General features: G+C 43.5%; 1 protein-coding gene across 3 annotated transcripts in view; it reads left to right on the top strand.

Annotated features, from left to right (window-relative positions):
* The first annotated feature begins 16,268 nt into the window (after positions 1-16,268).
* The window catches only part of TRPA1 (transient receptor potential cation channel subfamily A member 1), a 202,968-nt gene continuing 198,749 nt past the window's right edge, over positions 16,269-20,487 (top strand). For 2 of the 3 annotated variants that reach the window (XM_077492869.1, XM_077492865.1), the window contains exon 1: positions 16,269-16,829. The gene's annotated coding sequence lies outside the window, so the exon portion shown is untranslated. The remainder of the gene's footprint in view (positions 16,830-20,487) is intronic. The other variant, XM_077492866.1, reaches the window with a different exon arrangement.

Raw genomic sequence — 20,487 nt, 5'->3', positions numbered from 1 at the left:
AACAGCAAGATCGAAAATCGTCCGAAAATGATCGGTGTGTACTGTGTTGAAGGTACACAGAACACCCACTGCTTCAGACGCCAACACACTACACAAGGCCGCCGCGCTGGCGGCCTTATATAGTGTGGGGCGTGCACTACACAGCCTGAGCTATGATTGGCCACAGGCATCCTGCCTGTGGCCAATCATGGCTCTCCTCGCTGCTGGCGCTGCGATTGGCCAAGCATGCGGGGTCACAGTGCATGCTTGGCCAATCATGAGCCAGCAATGCACTGCGCCATCGCAGTGCATTGTGGGCCGTGAGCGCCACACGAATTTGGTGCGAACGGACCAAAATGTTCGGACTTCGCCGAACGGACGAACAGCCGATGTTCGAGTCGAACGTATGTTCGACTCGAACACGAAGCTCATCCCTAGTCACAACTATTACACTACTGCAAGGAGCTGCTAATAACTTTCCTTCACATCATTCTCTATTTGTCCTTAACCACAAGATGTGTCCAGAGACAATAAAAAGGTTATTCTGTACTTTAAAAGTTTTAGACACATATTCTGTATTAGATATGTCAGAAGTTGTTTTGATTTTGAGTTTGATGGGATTACTGACTATTCCTGGAAATGTGATTATTACTAATCCATCAGCTCTTTTAGCTAATGCAATGTCTATGGCAATAGAGCCATCACTTACTGCTACAGCTACACAAACTATATCTTTGTTGTTAATTAAAGTTCCTGTCCACTAATCCTAGGAACTGCATACAGTACCATCAGGATGAGTTTGAGTTGAAGTGCATTCTCACTTTTGCAGTCAAATATGAAAAACCACCTCTATATGTTTGTTATGCGTTCCTATTCTTACAGCATAAATAATAATAATAATAATAATGAGAAGAAGAAAATGTAACTGTTTGCAGTTTTTTTTGTTTTGTTTTGTTTTTTTGTTTTAAGTTGTAAACTAGATGAGCAGGATTGTCTATCCCAATAAAGGATTACAGATTTCCAGGGCTGGCTGCTTCATCGTATAATATTGGACTTGTCCCTCACTATTGTTCTATATCTGTGCAAATGTATTCAAAGCAACAGAAGCTGTCTACGGGCATAATCCTACTCCAAACAGCAAAAAAGTAATTTTCTTCTTCTCATTATTATTATTATGGTGATTCCTTAACATTGTTTTAATCATGATCAGTGCCCATCTTCAGCCTCAGTATTGCCCATTAATTCAGCCTGATCAGTGCCCATCTGCAGCCTTGCCATTACCCATTAATGCAGCCTAATCAGTGCCCATCTACAGCCTCACCATTGCCCATTAATGCAGCCTGATCAGTACCCATCTGCAGCCTTGTCATTGCCCATCAATGCTGCCTCACCAGTGCTGAATTACACAGAGCCGGGATCTCCTGTGTATTCAGCATTCGCAGTCACACACAGTCCCTCCTCCTGGAATGGCTCCAATGTTAGACAGAACACCGGTCCAATGCTGGGAGTCAGGACAAGTGACGTCTATCCTAGGAGCTGTGAGCGCCGAGTACACAGGAGATCCCGGCTCTGTGTAATCTGGTGATGCTCTCCCCCTCCGAAGCAGCCAGGTAAAATATCGGTGTATAACACGCACACAAGATTTGCCCCCTATTTTCAGGGGAAAAAGTATGTGTTATACGCCAATAACTACGGATTACCCTACTTAGCTTTGTATCATCAACAAACACTGAGATTGAACTATTTATTCCAACCTCTAAATCATTTATGAACAAGTTGTAAAGAATTGGTCCCAGGACAGAGAGAGCAGAGCCTTGGAGTACCCCGCTTACAACTCCAGACCATTCATAACACGTGACATTGATCACCACCCTCTGGACATGCTCTTGTAACCAATTTAGCTGTCAAAGTACATATGCTACCATCTATGCTAACTGACCTCAATTTGTATATTAAGCATTTATGGGGTACTGTATCAAAATGCTTTAGCAAAATCCAGATACACCACATCCAAATGCCTTTTTTTATCCAGAGTGCAGCTCACTACCTCATAGACTGTTAACTTAACAGGTTAGTCTGGCAAGAACAATTTTTCATAAATCCATGCTGGTTACTACTTATTGATACTATTTTCATCAGCAAATCCCTGGATATGGTCCCTTTTCATCTCTTTCAATAGTTTACCCACCATTGATGTTAGGCTGACTGGTTTATAGTTTCTAGGTATATATCTTGACCCTTTTTAGAATATTTGTACCACATTGACTTTATGCCAATCAGCTGGTACCATTCTAGTCAGTAAATAGTCAGTCCTTAACGATTAGGAATAACAGCTGGCTATAACATGGCTACGTTTTTTGAGTACTCTCGGGTGTAAGCCATCTGGTCCTTGGAATTTATTAGCATTCAGTTTTTCAAGTTGTTTTTGAATATTTTCTTCTGTTAGTCACAAGGGTGTATTCTGTGTGTGGTACTAAAAATACAGTAAAAACCGAGGGGGAGAATGTATTTAACAGAATTACCTTCTCCTTGTCACTTGTAACCGTCTTCTCCTGCCTATTTTTTATTGAGCCCTATATGTATCACCTTCTTACTATTAACCTCCCTGGCGGTATGATTATTTCGGATTTTAGGTGCTGAAAGTGGTACAATTATTTTGCATGAAAATTTGGTGTTTTATATTGTAGTCCTGTAATTCTTAGGAATAACTCACTTAAATCTGTCCAAACCAGAGTCCAGCAGACATCCCGGCTATGATAAAGTTTGAAAAATGAAATCATAAATTATAATATAATAAATAACTATAAATAATTATACCAAATAATAATATAACAATAATAAAAATTATTCAATAATGTAATCAAATCAAAAATACTGAAATGTGCTAATTTGCAGAATTGTCGCTGTCATTACTTTTCTATATTTGATGACGGATCTCCCCACAAATCGCTATCCCTCAATTCTGCGAGTGATTCAAATTTATTATCGCTGTTTTCTAGCTGGTCTAAAATAATTTTTGATGTAAAGGGACAGTTTTGGTTGCTATGGACAATCTCCAGTTTCCAGGCATAAAGAACAGTTTTTATAATATAAAACTGCATGCAGGACACTGGGCAGACCACTAAGGACAAAGGGGATGTGAAATTATTACATACAGCAATGTAATCTGTAAGATTACATTATACTGTATGTATACTGTGTGTTTCACTTTTTGAATTTGCCGCCGGGGGGGGGGGGGGGGGGGTTAATATATAGGGGGAAGTATTTTGTAGTCCACAGAAAAAACTGAGGACAATGTGAATGATCAACTTTTTTTGGTATATTGAACAGACAAAAAGGGATTACTGTTAAATAAGAAAAGTTAATTGTTAGGGTTTACAAGTGAACTGTTTCAAATCTATACTTGCTTTGTGTATCTTGAAAGTATAGGAGCTGCTGGGATCACCTGCCATTCCCTGTACCATAAATTGGCAAAGAAGAGCTAATGCCGCGTACACACGATCGAATTGTCTGGCGTACTTAGTCCGACATACAATCCGGCGGATAATCCTACCTTTCTACCGAACGGACTTGGGCACACACGGACACACAGAAAGTCCGACGTTCGCTTGCACGATGACGTACAGCACGTACGACGGGACTAGAAAAAGGAAGTTCAATAGCCAGTAGCCAATAGCTTCCTTTTTCGTACTTGCTTCTGAGCATGCGTCATTCTTAGTCCGCCGTACTAGCATACTGACGAACGTATTGTCCACTGAAACCCAATTCCGACGGGAAGATTGAAGTGCAAAAATACTTTCTTAGTCCGCCGGACTTCACGCTGGAAAAGTCAGCTGAAGCCCACACGCGATCGAATTGTCCGCTGAAATGCGTTTCGGGGGACTAAGTACGCCGGACAATCTGATCGTGTATACGCGGCATAATAGTAACTTATTTAGAGTATTTCTTAGTAATTACCCATTATGCTCTGCACTATATAGATGGAATAATAAACATAGCAAGGAAATAAAGATGTATTTCTCTGCATACCCTACTGGGCTCAAGGTTTTGATGTTCGCAGATATATGTGTTATTAGAATATGTTTCAACCACGCTGTATGTCATATATTAAAGCAGTGTTCTGCCTGAGGAAAAAAAAATCTAAGTCAGCAGCTACAAATACTGTAGCTGCTGACTTTTAATATATAGACACTTACAGTACCTATTCAGGGAGCCTGTGATGTCGGCACTCCAGCCGATTTGTGGATCAGCTGTCGGGTGCTACCACCACCATTCGTTGTAAGGGAAACCGGCAGTGAAGCCTTTCAGCTTCACAGCCAGTTCCCTACTGTAAAACAAAACTGTTGCTGGTTTTTGCAACAAGACCATTAAGATAAACAATAAAAATATATTTAAAGTGGTAATAAACCAAGGCAATGTCGAAATGTGCTAGTAAACTTACCTTAGAGCGAAGTCCTGTCACCGCTAAAGGCGCTTCCATCTTCAGCTGTTTTTTCCTTCTAGGTTCACGGACTCTGACTGTGTGAGTGGCCGGAGCTGTGATTATGTCAAGCCCACACATGCACACGGGAGCCACCGTTTACAGCACAGGATTCTGAAGAAACGGCATGTGTATGCACGCTTAGGAGATATTTACAGTACCTATAGGTAAGCCTTATTATAGGCTCACCTACAGGTAAAAAATCATTCATGGAAGTGTACCCCCCCTTTAAGGGAATGATCCTCATTACCTAATACTATTACTAACCCCTGCATTAAATAGGAAGTTAGGTACTGTTGTAAAAAAAGAAGTCAGAATCTACAAAAACTGTAGTTGCTTTTAGCAAACAGACACTTACCAGCCCAGGAGTTCAGCTCTGTCTTCACTGGAGCTGATACTTGGCAGGGTTTCAGATCCCTGGCACCTTCGTCTTGGATATGGAAGCTTCCTGTGACTTCCTGATATCTCACAGCTGGCGTACATGCTTAAGATTATACTGTGCTTTCAGTTTGGTCCCGCGGCCTCTTGGAATGTGTGACATGTTCCAGAATTTTGTGAGTGGGCGGATTGGTCAAGCATACATACATTTCGCCTAGGCAAGAAAATCGCTGAAGTGGGAGCGGATACCTGTGTGCTTGTCAGAAAAAGGTACCCACTTCCATTAAAAAAAAATAAACAAAAGCACCACTTTTGTTACAGTAGGGAGGGAGGAGGATCATGAGCAGAACTTTCGGGCCACTTTCAGTTCGTATAATCTTAACAAAATGTAAAATACCTGTGGCTTCTTCTTACAGCACATCAAAAGTAAATGTTTAATTATTAACAGTTAATTAAGATTAACAGGAGAGTTTGAATACAGTTCCAAAATGTGTGTGTTTGTGAGCATGTGTATTAATAGATCATATCTGAAGGCTATGTCAGAAAGTACAGAAACAGCATTATGCAATTAAAATAAAAAATCCATGATTGCTACAAACCAGTGAAAAATTAAGCCTCGTACACACGATTGGACTGTTTGCCAACAAAACCGTGGAATTTTGTCCGAATGGCATTGGCCCAAACTTGTCTTGCATACACATGGCCACACAATTGTTGGCCAACAATTATGAACCTAGTGACGTAGTAAATGTACTACGTGTTTTTTCAGATCTTTAGCGCCACCATTTGGGCTAATTTCCTGTTAGTAGAAGTTTGGTGAGAGTTGATTCGCGCTTTTCATTTCACGCTTTTAATTTATAGCTTTTCATTTCCTGCTTTTTAGTTTGTTTCTGAATGGCCTTCATCAACCAGACATGTTGCGGAATTGGAGGAGATAACGTTATTATTGGCCTTGGAGTTATTGCTTTGACATTATTTTTTTGGTTGAATAATGATTTGAGTTGGTATATTTTCTATATTTTCAGATGCATAGAATGCACTTTTTGGTTAAGTTCTATTGGCAGATAGCATGTCTAATTGTATTTGTTTTCTTTCTTTTTTTTGGGAGTAGGCAGTTACAGTTAAAAAAAATGTAAATTAACAAGGGACACCAACTTTGTTTCTTTGATGTTAAAAACTACAGGATAATGGTGTTGTGGTAACTAAAAAAAGCATAATAATATTATTCTTGATATCACTAGAAAAAAAAAGCCTTTAAAAATTTGTTTGCAATAACTTCATCAGTATCACCAAAGCAGTTTCATTATTATCCCATTAAAAAAGAAGAGAATGTGCGCTGCATTTCAAAATTTCAGAATTTGCCACGAATGTTAATTGTCCATTACGAACGTTATTTTACAAGACCGATCGTTTCTGGCTCATCCTTGCTTCCGAGCATGCACACACATTTGTCTGCGGAAAATTTTAAAACCTGTAGCCAACATTTGTCCACGTAAAATCCAACAACAATTGTCTGATGGAGCATACACATGGTCGGATTTACCGCCAACAGCCTGACATCGGACTTTTCCAATCGGAAAGTCAGGTCTGTCAAAGCATTTTGTGCCATGCAGTTACGGCTTACATCAATAGCTGTTTCGTTTTTGTGTCCATGTCTCATCGTACCTTTCATTCAAGTTCTTTGTATGCCTGGGTTTAGTTAGCGAGGGTGCACATCTCAGGATGTGTCACATCTACAGATCCATACAAGCTGAGGATTCGTTTTTAAATGATTGAATTGACCAAAATCTTCTCGGTCGTATACCACACGTCATATAATGCACGTTTCATCATTACACCTTTACCACTACCCACCACGGTCTGTGGGTATACTAGCCCTGAGGGTTTAGTTTTAAATGACTGTCCCTGTAGGCTACTTGGGCTCACTTACTACATACACTAGGGGGGGCTGTCATCAGGTTCATTCACGCACCATGGTCTTGTCATTACTGCTTATGTCCTTATACTCAGGTAGGCACAGATGGGTGGTGTCCTCACGTCTGGTTGTCTGTTGTCATTGTCTTTAGTTTGTGTTCTCTTGGGTTTGGGCAGGTCACACACTTCACAAGCAACGAATTCATGTTCATCCTTTCAACCACATGGGAGGGGGGGGGGTTCAGAGTATGGTAGCACTCCGTCAATAAGGAGTCGGTACATACTTAAGCGCACAGTGGAGTTTGTCACGGGGGTTTCCTTTCCCGGCCACAGCCGGTACAGCGCTACGCTTTGGTTTGTTTCCAATTTCATCCCACCTACTCTCATCTACCAGCATGGTACATGTTTTAGGCATTATTCTTTAATGCAGATTCATGTGGGCTAAATATGCCCTCCATGACCTGTTACGGTTGCAAGTCAGGATGGAGGTGATCAAAGCTCACACGGTCAGATGCAGGGTGTCAGTGCTCCCCCAGATCTTGCTCTTCCTACATTCCTTGGTCCAGTCTATCAGACCTTCTGGTTTAATATGTCTGAGCCAAGTAATGTTCCTTTTGTTGGAATCTCCCATGCCCGGTCTTCAGACAGCTCTGCTTGAAATATTTTTTAGTCCTGCACACGGGCCTCATTACTATCTCGTCAGATTCTGTTGTTTTGTAGTATCTTGACTTCAGCAGTCATATTTTCGTGCCATTCAAGTTACTGGAGGCAGCAATTTCCTAGGGGTGCTTAGTCTGGTTCTTTACCTTCGTTCCGAAGATAGGGGGCTGGGCCACCATGGTACCCAGTGGCAAGTTTCCAATATCGTTTGTTAGTTTTTGGCTGCTCTCTTTCCTGCAGAAACTTTTTTCATCAAGGTACTCATCCATGGATTTGACAATTAAGCACTTGCTACAGTTGGGGGGGGGGGGGGGGGGTATTGGCATCCAAACTGATACAAACAATGCTTGAACTTACTTTCATCAGTCCTGCCCATTGGTAGGGCAAGATAATTGGTATAGATGTCATTTCACCACTGGGCTTACCCTTGGGTCAAAAGCAGTCCTGGCTTCGAAACCTTGCCAAGCACTCCATTGAGTCTTGGGTGACTGCAGGGGGTCAGGGGTTAATTCATTCAGTTGATGTCCTGTGGCATGGAGATCCTGGTTACTGCCCAGGGATCTATAGTCTCTCCTAGAGTGTGAGCTGAGTCAAGGTCCCCTCGACGCCCCACAAAGTGGTAGGTTTGGGCCAAACGTCATCATTGTTCTGGGTTCCACTCTCGGCTCTAATCTCTTGATTACAATGTTGCCTGGAGACCTGCTCAGGTTCGTCAGACCAGTCATCTTTTGTCTGATCCCCAGCCTGTTCCAAAAAAGGGGGCTTACAGTCACTTTGGGTATGCTGAATCATGCCATGAGACTTATTTCCCAGGATGGAGTCTGGCCCTACTTCCCCTGTTCAGTACTCAGACTCAGGTTATAGTTTTCAGGTTATAAGCAGAAGCACGGCCTGATTTATATAGTGTGGGACCAGTTTCTGCGTGTCTGGTATGGTTTCTTCATGTTCAGTGATGCATATTGCCACAGCACATTGGCCTTATCCACCAGCACTATCAACACATCCATCAGGTTTCCAGCACTTAAGATCCCTGCAAACTCCTGTCAGGTCATCCATTTTAGCAGCACACCCTCTCAAACTTCCCCATACCAAGTATAGACAGGCCAGGGGTTCATTTGAATTTCACGTAGCTGCAAAACTTGTGTCTGTTGAAGCATTTGATCTTCTCTGCCATTATTTCGCAAGGAATCCTTGTATCAGCCCTTGCTCCCTTTCCCTCAACGTATCCTCTAGCTACAAGCAGTTCGTTCCCATGTCTGGGCTTTCTCTGGAATTGGGCTTAATCCAAATCATTTGCGGAATATTTATTTGGGTTCTGGGCAGTTGCAGGTTCCAAACAAGGGGTCCCTTCTTATCATGAATTCATGGAACGTTGGTGTTCATCCTGTCATAGCTGATACATACCGGATCCATATACTGAAGCCATCCAGGCGTGCACTACTCTATTAGATGGTTTATTACCTACCTTTCATCTATCTTTCTTATCACACCTACTTTTGTGTCTTTTTTACTCTTTTTCAGGCGTACTGACCAGCTAGGCCAAGGCACACCTCAGGCCTTGGTAGTTAGGATATCAAATTTCGATGTGAAGACTGACTACAAATGTGAATATATTCATTTAAAAGTCCATGAGTTCTTCTGTGATAAATTCCTATGATAAATTTCCAAAACTTGCCACCAACACCATAAACATATACGAGAAGTTGCACCCGGTGTGTGTGTGGTAAAAATTCCTACTCACAGGAAAAACATGACCTCTTTAACTAAAAAAAGGTCAGAATAGACTTTGTTTGTGTGGGTCTTTGGACTTGCTTCTAGACTTGTACACAATGGAAAATTTTGTTTCGTTTTGTTCCGTTGTCATTTGTAAAATACATAATTTCATTCTTTTATATTCGTTATTCGTTATGTTACGTTAATTCGTTTTCAGATAATTCATTATTTCTGTAGAGTGTCGATATTTGTTATACTGAATCTCGAATCGTGTCAAATTAATTTGTTATATCCGCTATAATTTCTTTTGTATTAGCTTCTTTTGTATTAGCTGAAATTCGATATTTATGTATGTATATATATTCGTGATAATGATTCTTAGTTTGGAAAGTTGTGTGTTTATTGAATCTATTAACACACAGAATGACAATATCTCTTCTCCTCTGGTCAAATACAATACAACAGCATTCTCACTCAGTTCTCAGGAATGCACTTAGCCAGCAATCCAACCTCTAGCACAAAATGAATCAGCTGATTGGACTGTAAGATTTACTTTGTGTTGACCTGTTGTTTCATTAGATCTTTAAGGAACTACCGAATCATGTTGAATTAATTTGTTATGTAGTGGCCATAACCCATTGCAGGGCGGCCTTGACTGAATGGGCTTACCGATTACCTTCTCCTGGCCTGCTCCTCCTAATCTAGGGGTTCCCAGGGTTGATACCCAACGACTTGTACACTGACACAGATGAAGTCCCTTTGAAAAGGTTTATTTTGCAGTAGAACTTTCACAAACACAGTCTCTTTAGGGAACAGAGGGCACGGGTGAAGAACTCAGGTACCTTGAACTGCAGGTTTAACACAGTCTCTATTTCCACCCAGACAGTAGCCACTCACAGCTGGGCACTTCAAAGCTGAACAGATCTCTAGCCAGAGATCATGGCAGTCAGCACGTTGACTCAAAACTTGAACAATCAACTGGGAGTATGGAGGAACCTTTTTTCCAACCGTACCTGGAATGTTTCCCGCTTCCTTTGAGGTACTGGAAAATTGTGAACTCATCAATGTCCTTCCCAACTCAGTAACCAGGAACTTCTCAGGATGCCACTTGCTGGGCCCTCCTCTGAAGTGTCCTCCCCCGGTCACTTCCATGAGCTGTGGCGTCCCTCCAAGCTGAGAGCACACCCAGACACTTTGAATCCTCCCTCAGTTACAGCGCCTCAGACCAACTGGTTCCGAGACTCAGGAATGGACGGATCCCTACCCCAGACCAGATGGGTCTACCAGGGGCCACTGACAGGAACATGTTGTGGGATGTCGAACACCCCGTGACCGGGACCCCTCACGGGGCTACCCCGATCCTGGAACCAGAACAGACCACACGGGTCTCACAAACAACTCTGGAACCCCAGGACACGTGACCCACACCTGATTAATTACCCCCTCCCAGACTCCTCAGTGGACCCCGGCACTCCTGCTGATTGGCTCAGAGAGGACCGATACCAAAACATCCAACCAGACTTGGTTTTAGCCTGTCATGTGCACCTCACGGCTCAGAACTTCTAAACACAGCCTGGCCAGACTGATGTTAGGCCTACCTATAATAATTAACCCTCAGAACCTTTATTGTCCTGAGGTCAAAAACTAAATTTACAATGCGTGTGACATTTGATCCCAAATGTCATCTGCTACAGTTATATCCGCTATAATTTCTTTCGTATTAGTTTAAATTCAATATTTATGTATGTATATTGATTTGTGACAATGATTCGTAGTTTGGAAAGTCGTTTGTTTATTGAATCTATTAACACACAGAATGACAATATCTCTTCTCCTCTGCTCAAATACAATACAACACCCTTCTCGGTCAGTCCTCGGGAATGCACTTTGCCAGTAATCCAAACTCCAGCACAAAATTAATCAGCTGATTGGACTGTAAGATTTACTGAGTTGACCTTTTGTTTCATTAGATCTTTACCAAATTATCAAATCATGTTGAATTCATTCAATAGATCCGCTATAATTTCTTTCGTATTAGCTGAAATTCATTATTTTTTTATTTGGACATTTGGATGCATCTGAATGTCCGAAAGATGCAAAATCATGTTGAATTCATTTGTTATGTAGCGGCCAAATTTAGATTCGTCACAAAACAGATTGCACATGTCTACTTGCTTCCGTGATTACTGGAGATGAGCCAGGGTATCCTTCCAAATAATAGCCTCCTCTCCACGAGGTAACCCATTACAAATGAGATAGAGAAAGTGCCATAGCATAAAACAATTTATTTAAAAATAACATAATAAAAGCCAATTGGCTGCTTATATTAAAGTGGAAGTAAACCCATCCATAAAACTGTTTCATTTTCGGCACGTGCCAGAAGTGTAGGCCCTTGTACACACGGTCGGAGATTCCGACAACCAAATCTGTCGGATTTTGTCCGACGGATTTTGTCTGAAACTGTTGCATACACACGGTCGGACAAAGTTGTCGGAAAATCCGTCGTGATTACGTTATTTCGTTACGACGGGACTACGTTCACGCTAGTAGCCAATAGCTTTGGTGTAGGAATTTGATCTGAGCATGCGTGGCACTTTGTCCGATTGGAATTCTCTACACATGATCGGAGTATGTCCGATCGGAGCATTTTGTCGGATACTCCGACGGAAACAGTCCGATGTAGACCACACACAGTCGGAATATCCGACAAAACGGTCCGATCGGACACATTCCGTCGGAATCTCCAAACGTGTGTACAAGGGCTTACACTCACATTGGTTGTGCTCTCAAACAAACTGTCAAACCATCCAATAGCTGGTGTCATAACTGATCACATGTGCAGCATCATGGCAGTTGTAGATTAAACAGAGGCAAAGATGGCAGATTCCTTGGCTGAAACCGATAGGGGGGTTTACTTACACTTTAAGAAGTGCCTACTCCCGTCACTAGGAACACTTGCAGATACTTATGCAGGGATTTCAAGCCTCTCTGAAGCCTCGAGCTGGAGTGCATTCCACTGCCGTATGCAGAGAAACCGGAAGTTCGGGACCCGGAAGTGACATGACAGGAATGTACCTCAATGTACGTTTTGTTTTATGACGTCATCAGGAAGCAATTCCAGTCCCTGGCCAGGTTACATTAAATAGCCTGTTCCTGACATGTGATTGGCAGTGTTGTTACTCTCCACCTACCTCATCTCTGAGACCAGAACCATCCCCTTTACTATTGCGCATATGCAGAGAGAGTGACCACAGCTTTTCTAGAAAAACTGAAGTATTATTCCTCATTCTCCAAACATTGCCAGGAATGTGACCATGTAAATTCACTGTCAATAATGATACAATCATTTAACAATATATAAATAACTGGAGAAGCTGAATATAAGGGAATTTTGGCTAAAATGTTGAGACAACCTAATTAAATAAAAATAAATAAAACTACAAATAAAAATAAAAATATAAATAAAAAGGCAAAATTATAGATTGAATAAACAAAAAAAAATTAATGAAAGAAAAAAAAAATTAATGAAAAGAAAAATAGAAATAATAATAACAATAAAGAAATAAATAAATATATCAAATAATTAAGAATAAATGAAAATATAAATAATAAAAATAAATGAAAAAATAATCTAATAAAGAAATAAAAAATAAAAATATGTATATAGAGAAGTATATACCCCAAATCATTGCAATTAAAAAATGTGTATTAGTAATTCATGCACTAGACCTTACTCCATGAGGTAGAGGAGCTATTTTTAGTTGCTCCCAGGCCTAGTTTATGTGTTGTAGATCTTCAATTGCCTGGCCCCCCAATGCCAATGGCAAATCTTAGTGGACAAACACAACGTTAGATGATAATAGCGCCTCCGTAGCAACACCAGTATACCGGTAAGTACTGAGAACAAACTCAATGGTACCAGATTAACCAAAGCCCCACCGAAGTCCATGAATTGAAAGAAAAGAAAAAAAAGGGGGGGGGGGGTGTAAGGGAAAATGAGGTAAAGGAGAGATAAGTCAAAAAGATAAGAGAGGGGAGGAGGAGAATGGTAAAAGAAAGGGCGCCTTCAGATATAAACAGGATCCACCATGAAGGAAAGCCAAACAGTCTTTACCCAACAAGGAGGAAAGAAGCTCTGAGGATTTCCTGTACATATTCCAGGAGAGGCATGTATGATGGCAGCGTTCATGAGTACCCAGTTCTTGTGCCAGGAGTGACTCCATATGAGCAATATCCATCTCTTTTACCCACTCCACAAGGTTGGAACAGGGGTTGTTCATCAATACTGATTAGGAATCATTGAGTGAGTGACAGCTGTCTAGATTTGTAGGATCAGATCCCAGAATGCTTGAATGGGAGGACACTCTCACCAAACATGTAACGGGGCCCATGCCCTTGTAACATCACCACCAGCGTCAATCAGAGATCGAGGGGTGAATCCTATGGAGAACCATCGGACATCAGCGGCACCAGGAGAGCAGTTTAAAGTTGGTCTCTTGAGCCTTACTAGCTAGGCAACGAGTAAAATTGAAGGATTTCTCTCAATCCTCATCTGACAGCTAGACATCAAAGGCACTAGCCCATTTGGTTGTGTATTCCAGGAGATAAGGATGAACCTGAGACAGAAAGACAGAAAGTGGTTGTAAAGGCAGAGAATCTTCACTGTGCCCATCACATGCAGCCACTATGCCACAAATTGCAGCCACTGTGCCCATCAAATGCAGCCACTGTGCCCGTCAAATGCAGCCACTGTGCCCCATCAGATGCAGCCACTGTGCCCATCATCTACGGCCAGTGTGCCCATCATATGCAGAAACTGTGCTCATCAAATGTAGCTTATGTGCCCCATCAAATGCAGCTACTCTGCCCATCATATGCAGTCACTGTGCCCATCAAATGCAGCCACTATGCCCCATAAAATACAGCCACTGTGCCCATCAAAGCAGCCACTGTGCCCATCATATGCAGCCACTGTGCCCCATCAAATGGACCCACTGTGCCCATCAAATGCAGCCACTGTGACCCCCCCTGTCTGCTCGCTGTCTGACCGGCACTTACCTCATCTTAGTGGTGGGTCAGGCAGTGGGTGACGGCCGTGAGCTGTGGGACAGGCAATGGCTCCTGTGTCCTCCATGCTTCCCGTGAATCTCTTCTCCCCTTCTGCTAGGCGTCCAATAGGAACGCCTGTGCCTTCAGCCAATCAGGTGACGTGTATTAGACCTGTGTTTCCCGATTGGCGGACAGTCGGTTCAGTGTTAGAAAAGCAAATATTAATTTGCTTTTCTAACACACCTGGAGGGGCCCCAAGCGCAATGCTCCGCGCTCCAATTCCACCTTTTTTAAAGCTTATTAGACCCAATGTCCGAAAAGGGGCCAGATGCTTAAATTGGGGGTGGCCACAGCAGCCATGGATAGATTCATGCTATGCATAAATCTATCCATTAAGCATATAGGGGGTGGCGTGATAGAGGGGGTGGCACCTGTGCGCCCTGTCAAGAATGCTGTATCAGAGAGAAGCTGAAAGTAGCAGCAAAGTTGTCTGTACTCCAACCATTGGGTAAAAGATTCCTGACCTGATGTGGGGGAGGGCCAAAAGGGGGTGAGCTGGCCTCCATGAAGAATTTGCGCCAAGCACCTGTGGACCTGCTTGTTTCATGTGAGGAAGGTGAGCCTTGTCAGAGGCAACTGGGGAGTCCTAAACAGTGGCGTGCTGAGTTTTCAGAGTAATCAGTGTAAAACAGTGGAGTTTATGCCTTCTGCATAAATGTATAGAATATTATGAGAGCTCTGAACACTGCTTTGTGACTGGTAAGTTCAGATACATACAGTACATTTGTTTTATTAACACATGTTGCATTTATATATATTAACATTCAATGCTTTTTATAAAAATTCCATCTAAAAGGCAAACTTCAGGCAACACATCCAAGGTGCACCATTTCTTTTCAGTTCACAGCAACTCAGCCTATTGGTGGGAACTAACTTTATTTTCTGGTACTCATGAATTTTGAAGGAAAATGCATGACAGCACATGCTGTGGAAATTAGTCTTGGAGAAGCAAGGGATGCGTGTCGGCTATTATGTTATTTTGTCTTGGTTGTATACAATGCTGAAGGGTGCCAAAATTCTGGATCATGTCAAATTCTGAGTAGAGATGAGGTTCAGGTTCAGCCCAACATTGGGATAGTCCTGAATTTTTCATGTTCATCATTTGCAGACTGGATGGTTCGTCAACACCGAATATTACTACCCTCAATACATGAACACCTGTGCAGGCTGAACAGCGTCATTGCTTGCTAAGATTTCAGGGTCTACTGGCACCTTATCAACTACTATCCTGCTGTTTAATAGCCTGTAAACAAGTCATCAGGGATCCCATAGATGTAATTAGCTTTGTTCACATTCAGCCTCTGGCCATGCGCGACCCTGTGCACGAGCACCATGTAAACACCCATATCCCTGCTGTCAGAGGAGAGGAGCCATATCGTTTGTTCCTAAAAAAATGATATGTCTCCTCTCCTAGTCACTCACATTCCCATACAGTTAGAACACACTGAGGGAACACCCAATTAACCCCTTGATCACCCCCTAGTGTTAACCCCTTCCCTGTCAGTGAAATTTACACACTAATCAGTGAGTTTTTATAGCACTGATCACTGTATACATGCCAACAGTCCCAAAAAAGTGTCAAAAGTCTCTGATCTGTCCGCTGCAATGTGGCAATGTCGCAATACCGCTAAAAATCACAGATCACCATTACTAGTAAAAAAATTATAATAATAATAAAAATGCTGTGAATATATTAATCCTGCTTAACACAGTAAAGGGAGTTGTGGATGTCTGCTGTTGCCCCTAGTAATGGTATGCAACGAGGGGGTGTCTTTGACGGGATGCTGCATGGTCAGTCCCATACAGTAGGATATCATGGAAGAGAGACTTTACTCTGTTAATGGTGGTTGCTGCATAGTTTGCCTGCTTTCAGTCCGCTCTGTGATGCAGTTTTTTTAACTAAACCTGAACAGTGCCTGCAATTTAACAGTGCTTGCCACCAGGTGTCACTCTCGCTCACACTGCAAATGTCTGCTTACAGGTCCCCGCATGCTGAACCATCGAGTTTGTGGACAGAGTCACACCCCAGCAGAGAACAAAAAAGAACTCAGCGTGCTATGTGCCAGACACGAGGCGGAGGGTGACCGGACAGTGCCCGCTATGCAGCAACTATCTGAAGTGCAGGACTGGGTACTGATTGATACCAGCATCTGTTTAGAACGGGGGACTCACTTTGGGAGAGTAGAGTAGCTGTGCATGCTACGTTCCAGGTGCCATCTGACAACAATTGGAGTCATTGCTTGGGCCCAGTGTGGTAACTGTGGGGATCCACTAACCCGCCAAGGGCCGGTGCACCGAGAGTCAAGATATTACAATATCAACCCCGCTCACAGGACTTTGCATGCTGCAGCTGGAGAGGGCCAGTGATCACTCACCAGTGATGGAGATGAGCGTCCAACAGGTGCGTCCACCCCAGAGTTCAGGGACATAAGTGAAGCAGAGTCTGCTATGAAGACCTGTGGCTTGGCCGGGGGCCCAGAGGTTGCAGGAGCTAGTGTGTGGCCTCCGGTTGATATCTCTGAAGAGCCGGCCTCCAGTAAGACCCTTGATGTGTCCATCCGGAGGGAGCCCATGCTGCAGGGAGGAGAAACTACAGGTGAGCTTGATGTGGTGAGCAAGGGCCCGGTCATTGATTGGGGTTCACCCAGAGTGTTGGAGCGGTTCAGTACAGTGGAGAGGTTGTTCTCCTGGTCCTCCCCTGAAGAGGGCTCCAGTGAGGAAGAATGGGAGACCAGGGATTCCCTACCTGTAGATACCTCACCTGATACACTGGAGAAGCCTTGTGTCCCAGCATGGACCCTAATACATTCCAGCAGAACTTTCCTTAGTCAGCTTTCCACAACCCAGACCAGGGCACTCACTTACAGACAATGGGCCACTAAGGCCCCAGATACCTGTGTCCTGCCTGGAAGAGGAAAAGTTAAGGAGCTACCCTGACTCTCAAGGTTCCAGCAGGAAGTACAAAGAAGGGTTACCTTGGACTGCGGCTATGACTATCCTTATGTCCCAACCCAGACCATGAACATCATTGATAGCTCATGGGGAAAGTGGGAGGATGACATGGTTTGGGATTTTCTGCATGTTCCAAAGAAGCTCCGGGTACAAGAGAGTGAAGTTTGGGCCCGGTTCGAGGATATTAAACAAGAATAGAGCTTGGGATGTGCCATTCACAGAGAATGGGTCCAGGTTGAAAAGGCAGGTCAGCCTACCGAGAGCTACTCAGCCTCAGTCAGAGGGGAAGGGGATGTTCATAGGAAGTTGCTGGATCCCCTTTTCTATGTGTGAGGAAGGACTGCTGTGTAGTGCAGCCCACATGGAGTCAGCCACCAAGAATACAGAGAACAGGGCAGGGCTTGGGTGGTTTTCCTCAATGACACTGAAAATTTTACAGAGACAGCTTTTGCCCACCACCCAGGGTGCCTGATAGGAGGGTCAATTATCGTGGACACCAGGGTGCACTGTCTCTGTCAAACCCTCCTGCTACCTGACATTCAGGAGGGGCCCCTCCAACCAGAAGGGTTCAATTTATTCTGCTTGAATATTGGCATGTCTGTCTAGGCTGCACTCTGCAAGAGGTCTCCTATACTCCTTTTGAGGGAGTGACAGTCCTAGCAGAGAATTACATGCCACTTCTGATCTATTTGAAAAAAATGTGTGTTTTTATTCACCCAGTAGAGGATGATAACCTCCTGGTGAATAGTGTGCAGTGTACAGTTGGTGTATAGTTAGATTGTATGCGTGTTTTGTCTTCTCTTAGCTTTGTAAGAGATGGGACGGCTGTCCAGCTTCATTGTGGGATCACAGATGAAAACCTGTGATAGGCAGAGTATTCCTCCCACGGGAGCCGTGCTCTGCCTCCACTTGTATGAAAACAGCTACAGGGACCTGTAGGCTAGGATATGTGTATAAAATGTACAGTGTAAATATATGAACAGAGTGTAAATACTATATTTTTGTACCTTTATACAAAATTCCCCTATCCAAGTTGTTACCCTTTTCCCCATCCAACCAAATTTTATGGGAAGCCCTTTTACTCCTGGGCCCAGGAGGTATTTTTGTAAATTGTTTTCTACAGCTGAGGACAGCTGTGATTTTGGTGGGGGGTGAATGTAGAACCCTCTACCAGAAGGTAGGTGCTAGTAAGGGTTGTTTTACTAGGTTTGTCCAGCACAGAAAAATGTAGGAAGGCCTATGCTGCAAGCTAGGCCTGTCTGTTTTGATCTGGGTTCTGGGAGTGGTTAGAGTAGCAGTGGGTGTGACCACCTGTACTTCAGTTCTGAGGCACCTCCCCTGCTTCCAGGGAGAATGTTCTGGAAGAGGAGGCTGGGCCTAGAGCTGGAGTGGCAGGCAGCCCATGTGGGAGCCCTGACCAATCCCTAACTGGCATTGGCAGGGGGCAGGCCTCCTATATATCCTGAGGTCATGTGCTACTGGGGAGGAGTAGTCGACTGGGTGATGTGAGGAATGAAGTGCTAATCAGCCGCAGGAGCACACCCCCGTCTGCGGGGGTGTAGCGATCGCAGGAGGAGGCCCAGGGAGAACTGTGAGGGAACATTACCTCTACATGGTCATTGGCAATGTCTCTGTCACCACACAGTCGGTGGCAGGGAATTCCTGGAGCAAAGGGGCAGGAGAAGCTGTCGGAATGCATGGTCCGGGAAAGTTCCTCGTCAAGGACTCAGGGCTGGAAGGTCGATGAGTGTTACCACAGTGGTTGGCTGGAGGTGCCAGGGATTCTGGAATGAAACTCTGCTTCTACACGGTCACTAGCAGAGTCTTTATCATGCACACGGTGGATGGTGAAGAGTCCTGGATCAGAGAAGAGACTGTGGGGAGTCAAATTAGTGTGGCCAGCTGGCACATCGTTTGCACGTTTGACTGGCTGGGAACAGTAGTCCATTTCCTAGAAAATAGACTTTAACCTACTAGGCCTCCAGGGAGAGGTTCTGCAGGCCTCAGACCTAGTAGCAGTGAGTTACCAGAGCCAGTAGAGGGGCTTATTCGCAGTGAGTTCTTCATACCCATTAGAAGAGAATGTGTTATATCTCAAATGTAATTACAAGTTGCGCAGGAGGAAACCAGTTGAGCAAGAGGAAGCAAGTTTGGGCAGGAGGTGAAGAGATCTAAGACCATTACTTTTACAAGGTCAAAGGTGATGTTTCTGTCCGTCACACGGTGAGGGGTGGAAAACTCTTAGGAACAGCAGTCTGTATGGAGATGCAGAGGGGGCAATATTCTGCATGGAGATGCAGAGGAAGTAACAGTCTGCAGGGAGCTGCAGGAGAAGATTTCTACTTAGTTAAGTATGCCCATTCAATCTTCAGGCTATAACTATGATCAAAGGTTATTGGAATCTGTAAATATGATGGCAATGATTAATTCTATCTGCACCCATATCCCAATCCCTATCCAAGTTGTACCCCCCAATAAAACAACAAAAATAAAGCTAGTAAAAGACTGTTCGTTGTCTCTAGAAAGGATGCACGAAGTCTGGCAGTGGGGTTATTTGGCAGATTGTTGTCAGTAGTGCTAACACCATGGCTACACATACTTGGGTATACATGTTGGGTTTCAATGGCTCAATGATTATTGCTATCCTAGAAATAGAAATTATTTCCCTAGTTCTAAGTGCCGACTTGCCATTACTATTGTAAGGTGCGCCCCTCCTTAGCTCGAGCTGGACTTTAGTGATCCCTGGAAAGCCCTCTCAATCGATTGGGTAAAATCAGACAAATCACAGGAGTTGAGGATTATCATGACTACGAGTTCTTTATTTCCTGTATACTACTTTTATGTGCTTCAAACATTGCATTGTCAGCCAATCAGTATTAGACAAGACATTCAAGACATAACCAATCATGAAGCATTGACATTTAGAGCGTCATACATTAAGCAGAATTTTTAGGGGAATTTTTGATAAAAGGTCCTCAGACACATATTTATAAAAATATATTTCATGACCTTTAAAATTGTCTACATTAACCTCTTCCCGCCTGCCCTATAGCCGAATGACGGCCGTAGAGCAGGCGCTTTCGTCCGGGAGGCCATCCCTGGATGTCCTGTTGTTTACTTCCGCAATGCGCGCCGCCGCGGGCACGGATCGGGGAAGTTCTGTGTTTGCCGTGTCCCCCGGAGACAGGCAAACACAGATCGCTGTAAATGGCCAATCACAGCGGCCGTTGACAGCGTGATCGGCGTGTCCAATGTGAGATGATCTCATGTGTAAACATATAAGATCATCTCTCAGCGCCGCT

Source organism: Lithobates pipiens, unplaced genomic scaffold (genome assembly GCF_037356315.1).
Source record: "Lithobates pipiens isolate NorthernLeopardFrog02 unplaced genomic scaffold, aLitPip1_a1.2 Scaffold_19, whole genome shotgun sequence".
In the NCBI taxonomy this organism is placed as follows: domain Eukaryota; kingdom Metazoa; phylum Chordata; class Amphibia; order Anura; family Ranidae; genus Lithobates; species Lithobates pipiens.
Note: the sequence above shows the minus strand (reverse complement) of the source record. Positions and strands in the feature narration are given on the sequence as shown.